This window comes from Capricornis sumatraensis, chromosome 1 (assembly GCF_032405125.1).
Source record: "Capricornis sumatraensis isolate serow.1 chromosome 1, serow.2, whole genome shotgun sequence".
NCBI lineage: Eukaryota > Metazoa > Chordata > Mammalia > Artiodactyla > Bovidae > Capricornis > Capricornis sumatraensis.
Window position 1 is genome coordinate 74,993,519 of NC_091069.1, and position 7,993 is coordinate 75,001,511.

At 39.4% G+C, this 7,993-nt stretch overlaps 1 pseudogene; it reads right to left on the reverse strand.

The window, feature by feature from the left end:
* Nucleotides 1–6,266: 6,266 nt before the first annotated feature.
* On the reverse strand, nucleotides 6,267–6,722 carry LOC138081746 (small ribosomal subunit protein uS15-like; annotated as a pseudogene).
* Between the last annotated feature and the right edge of the window lie 1,271 nt (nucleotides 6,723–7,993).

The following is a 7,993-nucleotide window of genomic DNA, read 5'->3' on the forward strand; positions in this document are numbered from 1 at the left end:
TATGTAGATTATGTCAGAATACAGATGATGGATAGATAGAACACAAAATTGGAGATACATATATCTAAACATATATATATATATATATATATATATATATATAGAGAGAGAGAGAGAGAGAGAGAGAGTTGCATAATAAATTACTCCAAAACAGCACCTTAAACAACAAATGCTTGTTATCTTACAGTTTCTCTTGATCAAAAATCTGGTGGCAGCTTAGCTGGGGAGTTCTAGCTCAACGTCTCAAGGTTACAGTCTAGGGATGGCTAGGGCTACCGTCATCTCGAGGCTATTTGATTGGGACTGAAGTATCCACTTTAATCTATAATCATGTAACCACCAAATAATCAAAATACAGTATACTCCATTACCCCACCAAATTTTCTAATGTGTGTTTTTAAAATTTATTTATTTTTTAAATGAAGGATAATAACTTTACAGAATTTTGTTGTTTTCTGTCAAACCTCAACATGAATCAGACATAGGTATACATGTAGCCCCTACCTTTTGAATCTCTGTCCCCATCCCACCCCTCTAGGTTGATACTGAGTCCCTGTTTGAGTTTCCTGAGACATACAGCAAATTCCCATTGGCTATCTATTTTACATATGGATGTAAGTTTCCATGTTACTCTTTCCATACATCTCACCCTCTCCTTTCCTCTCCCCATGTCCATAAGTCTATTCTCTGTCTGTTTTTCCATTTGCTGTCCTGCAAATAAATTCCTCAGTACCATTTTTCTAGATTCCATATATATGCATTAGAATATGATATTTATCTTTCTCTTTCTGACTCACTTCACTCTGTATAATAAGTTCTAGGTTCAGCCATCTCACCAGAACTGACTCAAATGTGTTTCTTTTTATGGCTGAGTAATATTCCATTGTGTATATGTACCACATTCCTTTATCCATTCATCTGTCAATGGACATCTAGGTGGCTTCCATGTTCTAGCTATTGTAAATAGTGCTGCACTGAACAATGGGATGCATGTGTCTTTTTCAATTTTGGTTTCCTCAGGGTATATGCCTGAAGTGGGATTGCTAGGTCATATGGTGGTTTTATTCCCAGTTTTTTAAGGAATCTCCATACTGTCTTCCATAGTGGCTGTATCAACTTACATTTCCACCAACAGTGCAAGAGCGTTCCCTTTTCTCCACACCCTCTCCAGCATTTATTGTTTGTAGACTTTTTGATGATGGCCATTCTGACTTGTGTGAAGTGATACTTCATTGTAGTTTTGATTTGCATTTCTCTAATAATGAGCAATGTTGAGCATCTTTTCATGTTTGTTAGTCAGCTGTATGTCTTCTTTGGAGAAATGTCTTTTTCCCACTATTTGATTGGGTTGTTTGTTTTTCTGGCATTGAGTTGTATGAGCTGCTTGTATATTTTGGAAATTAACCCTTTGTCAGTTGTTTCATTTGCTATTATTTTCTCCCATTCTGAGGGTTGTCTTTTCACCTTGCTTAGTTGCCTTTGCTGTGCGAAAGCTTTTAAGTCCCACTTGCTTACTTTTGCTTTCATTTCCATTACTCTAGAAGGTGGGTCATAGAGGATCTTGCTTTGATTTATGTCATTGAGTGTTCTGCCTATGTTTTTCTCTAAGAGTTTTATAGTTTCTGGTCTTATAGTTAGGTCTTTAATCCATTTTGAGTTTATCTTTGTGTATGGTATTAGGAAGTGTTCTACTTTCATTCTTTTACATGTAGCTGTCTGGTTTTGCCAACACCATTTATTGAAGAGGCTGTCTTTGCCCTATTGTATATTCTTGCCTCCTTTGTCAAAAATAAAGTACCTATAGGTGCATGGGTTTATTTCTGGGCTTTCTATCTTGTTCCATTGGTCTATATTTCTGTTTTTATGCCAGTACTACACTGTCTTGATGATTGTAACTTTGTAGTAGTATCTGAAGTCAGGAAGCTTTATTCCTCCAGCTCTATTCTTTCTTTGGACTGCTTTGGCTATTTGGGGTCTGTGTTTCCATATGAATTGTGAAATATTTTGCCCTAGTTCTGTGAAAAATTCGATTGGTAATTTGATAGGGATTGCATTGAATCTGTAGATTGCATTTGATAGTAGAGTCATTTTCACAATATTTATTCTTCCTACCCAGGAGAAATGGAATATCTCTCCATCTCTTCATGTCATCTTTGATTTCTTTCATTACTGTCTTATAATTTTCTGTGTACAGTTCTTTTGTCTCCTTAGGTAAATTTATTCCTAGATATTTAATTCTTTTTGTTGCAGTCGAGAATGGGATTGATTCCTTAATTTTTCTTTCTGATTTTTCATTGTTAGTATTTAGAGATGTGAGTAATTTCTGTGTATTGATTTTGTATCCTGAAACTTTGCTAAATTCATTGATTATCTCTAGTAATTTTCTTATACTATCTTTAGGGTTTTCTATGTACAGTATCATGCCATCTGCAAACAGTGAGAGATTTACTTCTTCTTTTCTCATTGGGATTCCTATTTCTTTTTCTTCTCTGATTGCTGATTGGAAGTCCTCTGATTGAGGGCTTCCAGAATTACATTGAATAATAGTGATTAAAGTAGACTCCCTTGTCTTGTTCCTGATCTTGGCGGGAATGCTTTCAGTTTTTCACCACTGGAAAAGAAAATCTCCTACTATTATTGTATTACTGTCAATTTTCCTTTTATGTCTGTTAGTGTTTTTCTTATTGAGATGTGCTCCTATGTTGGGTGCATAACTGTTAAGTGTTAGTCGCTCAGTCGTGCCCAACTCTTTGTGACCCCATGGACTGCAGCCCACCAGGTTCCTCTGTCCATGAGATTTTTCCAGGCAAGGATACTGGAGTGGGTTGCCATTTCCTTCTCCAGGGGATCTTCCCAACCCAGAGATCGAACCTGGGTCTCCTGCACTGCAGGCAGATTCTTTACTGACTGAACTACAAGGGAACACAGACATTTGCAATTGTTATATCTTCCTCTTGGATTGATCCCTTGATTATTATATAGTGTCCTTCCTTATCTCTTATAATATACTTTAAGTTCTGTTTTGTCTAATATGAAGATTGCTACTCCAGCTTTCTTTTGCTTCCCATTTGCATGGAATATATTTCCCCATCCTTTTACTTTCAGTCTATGTGTGCCTTTAGGTCTGAAGTGGGTTTCTTGTAGACAGCACATATATGGGTCTTGTTTTTGTATCCATTCAATCAGTCTGTGTCATATAGTTGGAGCATTTAATCCATTTAAAGTAATTATTAATATATATCTTCCTATGGCCATTTTATTAATTGTTTGGAGTTCAATGTTGTAGATCCTTTTCTTCTCTTGTATTTCTTGACTATATAAGTCCCTTTAACATTTGTTGTAAAGCAGGTTTGATGGTACTGAATTCTGTTTAACTTTTGTTTGTCTGAAAAACTTTTGATGGAGACATCAATTTTGAATGAGATCCTTGTGGGGAAGAATAATGTTGGTTGTAGATTTTTCCCTTTCAGTACTTTAAATATATCCTGCCATTCCTTTCTGGCCTGAAAGATTAGCTATTAAATGTATGGGATTTCCCGTTTCAGTTTAGTTGTTGCTTCTCCCTTGCTGCTTTTAATACTCTTTCTTTGTGTTGTTAGTCTTTTTTAGTTTGATTAGTATGTGTCTTGGTGTGTTTCTCCTTGGGTTTATCCTGTATGAGACTCTTTGTGCCTCTTGGACTTGATTGACTATTTCCTTTTCCATGTTGTGGAAACTTTCAACTATAATCTCTTCAAAAATTTTCTCATACACTTTCTTTTTCTCTGCTTCTTCTGGGACCCCTATAATTTGAATGTGGGTGTGTTTGATATCATCCCAGAGGTCTCTGAGACTATCCTCAGCTCTTTTCATTCTTTTTACTGTACTCTGATCAGAAGTTATTGCCACCATTTTATCTTCCAGCTCACTGATTCATTCTTCTGCTTCAGATATTCTGCTATTGATTCCTTCCAGAGTATTTTTAATTTCAGTAATTGTGTTGTTTGTCTCTGTATGTTTATTCTTTAAGGCCTTTGTTCATTGAGTCTTGCATTTTCTGTATTTTATTTTCAACGTTTTTGATCATCTTTACTATCACTATTCTGAATTCTTTTTCAGGTAGTTTGCCTATTTCCTTTTCATTTAGTTGGACTTCTGTGTTTCTAGCTTGTTCCTTCATTTGCATAGTATTTCTCTGCCTTTTCATTTTTCTCAAACTTACTGTGTTTGAGGTCTCCTTTTCCCAGGCTTCAAGGTTGAATTCTTTCTTCCTTTTGTTTTCTGCCCTCCTAAGATTGTTCCAGTGGTTTGTGTAAACTTCATATAGGGTGAGATTTGTGCTGAATTTTGTTTGTTTGTATGTTTTTCCTCTGATGGGCAAGCCTGAGTGAGGTGGTAGTCCTTCTGCTGATGATTTGGTTTGTATTTTTGTTTTGTTTGTTGTTTAGATGAGGCATCCGGCACAAGGTGCTACAAGTGCTTGGGTCATGCTTGGTCTTGTATTCAAGTGGTTTCCTTTGTGTGAGTTCTATTTGACACTCCCTAGGGTTAGTTCTCTAGTAGTCTAGGGTCTTAGAGTCAGTGCTCCCACTCCAAAGGCTCAGGGCTTGATCTCAACGTATTATTTCAGAAATAGTCTGATGGTATAAATGTATCTTCAGTGAGGGGAACCAAGAAACAGGAAGCTGTGCTGACATTTGATTCCGCCACTGGAGCCACTGGTATTGCCGTGGTTTGGCTCCTGGGCCTGCACTCCACTGCTGGGCCCCCAGCCACCAGATTCAGGCAACTTTCCAGGAGCCCGAACTCTGGTTACTGATCCCAGGGCTTCCTACCACTTCTAACAGAGGCCTCTGGTGTCAATCTACCACTGCTCGGAGTATCAGTCTCTCTTCTGTTCTAAGCAGACACTGCCATCTGAGCTATAAGCAGAGCTACACTGCCATCTCAGCCAGTCTAACTAGAAGCTCATATGTTTTTAGAGTCAGTTCCTCGTCCTACTCCTAATCACTGACAACCACTGACATGTTCTCCATCCTGTCTCTGTAGTTTTGCCTTAAACTACATATAAATCAGATATTCATCTGTAAGTATAAGTGAAAGCATACAGTGTTAATACAATTTTTGCCTTGGGTTCCTTTCATTTTTTTATTACTGAGTAGTATCCCATTATAGGGAACTTCATTCATTTACAGGTTGATGAACACTTGGGATGTCTTCAGTTGGGGCAATTATGTCTAAAGCTGTCTAGATGTCCATGTGCAGATCTTTGTATGGATAATTTCAATTTTCTCAGGTACATACCTAGGAATAAGCTTGCTGTTGTGTTATATAGTAAATACAGATTTAACTTTATAAAAAACTGCCAAATCATTTTCCCAAGTGGCTGTACCATTTTGCATTCCCAGCAGTGATGTATTAGGGATCCAGTGTTCCAGGGCCTGGCCAGCCCTTGGTATTGTCATTTGATGTTACCACTGTTTTTTTCATCCCAGCCATTTTGTTGAGTATGCAGTGGTACTCACTGTGGGTATTATTTGTACTTCTTTAATGACCAAAATTTTTCTATGTTTGCTATTCTCATCTCTTCTTCGGTAAAGTGTGCTTTTGCTCATTTTTTATTTGATTTTTTGTCTTGGTCAGAGGCAAAGAAGAAACTACAGAAAGAGAAAATTCAAAAGGTTTTCCTCTTTTTCCCTCTCTAGAGTAAAAATTCAGAGAGGTACAACTGAGCCTGGCCAACCAAAATAATGACTGCATAACTGGTGTTCTGCACAGAGTATCAAGTAGCTCTTAGCAGCTGAAACTTGAGAAACACAAACTCCCTGAAGACATCCAGATCGTGAGGAGGTATTTGCACTCCCATGCTCAATGCAGCATTATTCACATCAGCCAAGATATGGAAACAACCTAAATTCTCATCAACGGATGAATGTGGCACATACACACAAGGGAATATTATTCAGCCTCTAAAAGAAAGAAATCCTGTCATTTGTGACAACATGATGGATCTAGAAGATATTGCTGCTGCTGCTAAGTCACTTCAGTTGTGTCCGATTCTGTGCAACCTCATAGACGGCAGCCCACCAGGCTCCTCTGTCCCTGGGATTCTCTAGGCGAGAATACTTGGGTGGGTTGCCGTTTCCTCCTCCAATGCATGCATGCATGCTAAGTCTCTTCAGTCATGTCTGATTCTGTGCAACCCCATGGACAGCAGCTCACCAGGCTCTTTTTTTTTTTTTTTCCTGTTAAACAATGATTTTATTGCTTTAGTACAATACACAAATTTATGCAACCAGGGCAGAGGCTGTGGATGACTCGTATTTCCAATTGGGGGGTAGGACTCGTTTGGTCTTGTAGTATCAAGCCAACCAGTGAATACGGCTCTCAATCAGAATCAGCTGGAATTTAGCATCTTTATCCTTTCTGTTCCTCTGAAGATGCTTTCGAACAGCAACAGCTTTCTTAATTAAATGATAGAGATCCTCAGGGAGATCAGGAGCAAGTCCTTTGGACTTAAGAATTCTCAAGTATTTGTTGCCTGTCACAAAACGTACTTGTGCAACACCATGAGAGTCTCTCAGAATCACACCAATCTGTGAGGGAGTCAGGCCCTTCTTGGCCAGTTTGTAGATCTGCTCATTCGTGTCGTCAGAAGTGAGCTTCAGTCAGGTGGGGACGCTGCGGCGGTAGGGCAGAGCCTACTGGGACAGGCCCTTTCCCGGAGCGTGCATGCGACCCATGATGGCGGCGGCGTGGTAGCAAAAGGAGAGAGCTCACCAGGCTCTTCTATCCACAGAATTTCCTAGGCAAGAATACTAGAGTGGGTTGCCATTTCCTTCTCCCTAGAAGACATTATGCTAAAGGAAATGAACCAGTCACAGAAATAAAAATACTGCCTGATTTCACTTATATTTGGAACCTAAAATAGTAAAACTCATCAGAAACAGAAGACAGAATTGTAATTGTTATCGGCTGTGTAGATCACAATAAACTGGAAAATTCTGAAAGAGCTGGGAATACCAGGCCACCTGACCTGCCTCTTGAGAAACCTATATGCAGGTCAGGAAGCAACAGTTAGAACGGGACATGGGACAACAGACTGGTTCCAAATAGGAAAAGGAGTACGTCAAGGCTGTATATTGTCACCCTGCTTATTTAACTTCTATGCAGAGTACATCATGAGAAACGCTGGTCTGGAGGAATCACAAGCTGGAATCAAGATTGCTGGGAGAAATATCAATAACCTCAGATATGCAGATAACACCACCCTTATGGCAGAATGTGAAGAGGAACTAAAAAGCCTCTTGATGAAAGTGAAAGTGGAGAGTGAAAAAGTTGGCTTAAAGCTCAACATTCAGAAAACTAAGATCATGGCATCTGGTCCCATCACTTCATGGGAAATAGATAGGGAAGCAGTGGAAACAGTATCAGGCTTTATCTTTTTGGGCTCCAAAATCACTGCAGATGGTGACTGCAGCCATGAAATTAAAAGACGCTTACTCCTCGGAAGGAAAGTTATGACCAACCTAAACAGCATATTCAAAAGCAGAGACATTACTTGGCCAACTAAGGTCCATCTAGTCAAGGCTATGGTTTTTCCAGTGGTCATGTATGGATGTGAGAGTTGGACTGTGAAGAAAGCTGAGCACCGAAGAATTGATGCTTTTGAATTATGGTATTGGAGAAGACTCTTGATAGTCCCTTGGACTGCAAGGAGATCCAACCAGTCCATCCTAAAGGAGATTAGCCCTGGGTTTTCTTTGGAAGGACTGATGCTAAAGCTGAAACTCCAATACTTTGGCCACCTCATGCAAAGAGTTGACTCATTGGAAAAGACCCTGATGCTGGGAGGGATTGGGGGCAGGAGGAGAAGGGATGACAGAGGATGAGATGGCTGGATGGCATCACTGACTCGATGGACATGAGTTTGGGTAAACTCTGGGAGTTGGTGATGGACGGGGTGGCCTGGCGTGCTGCGATTCATGGGGTCGCAGAGTCAGACACAACTGAG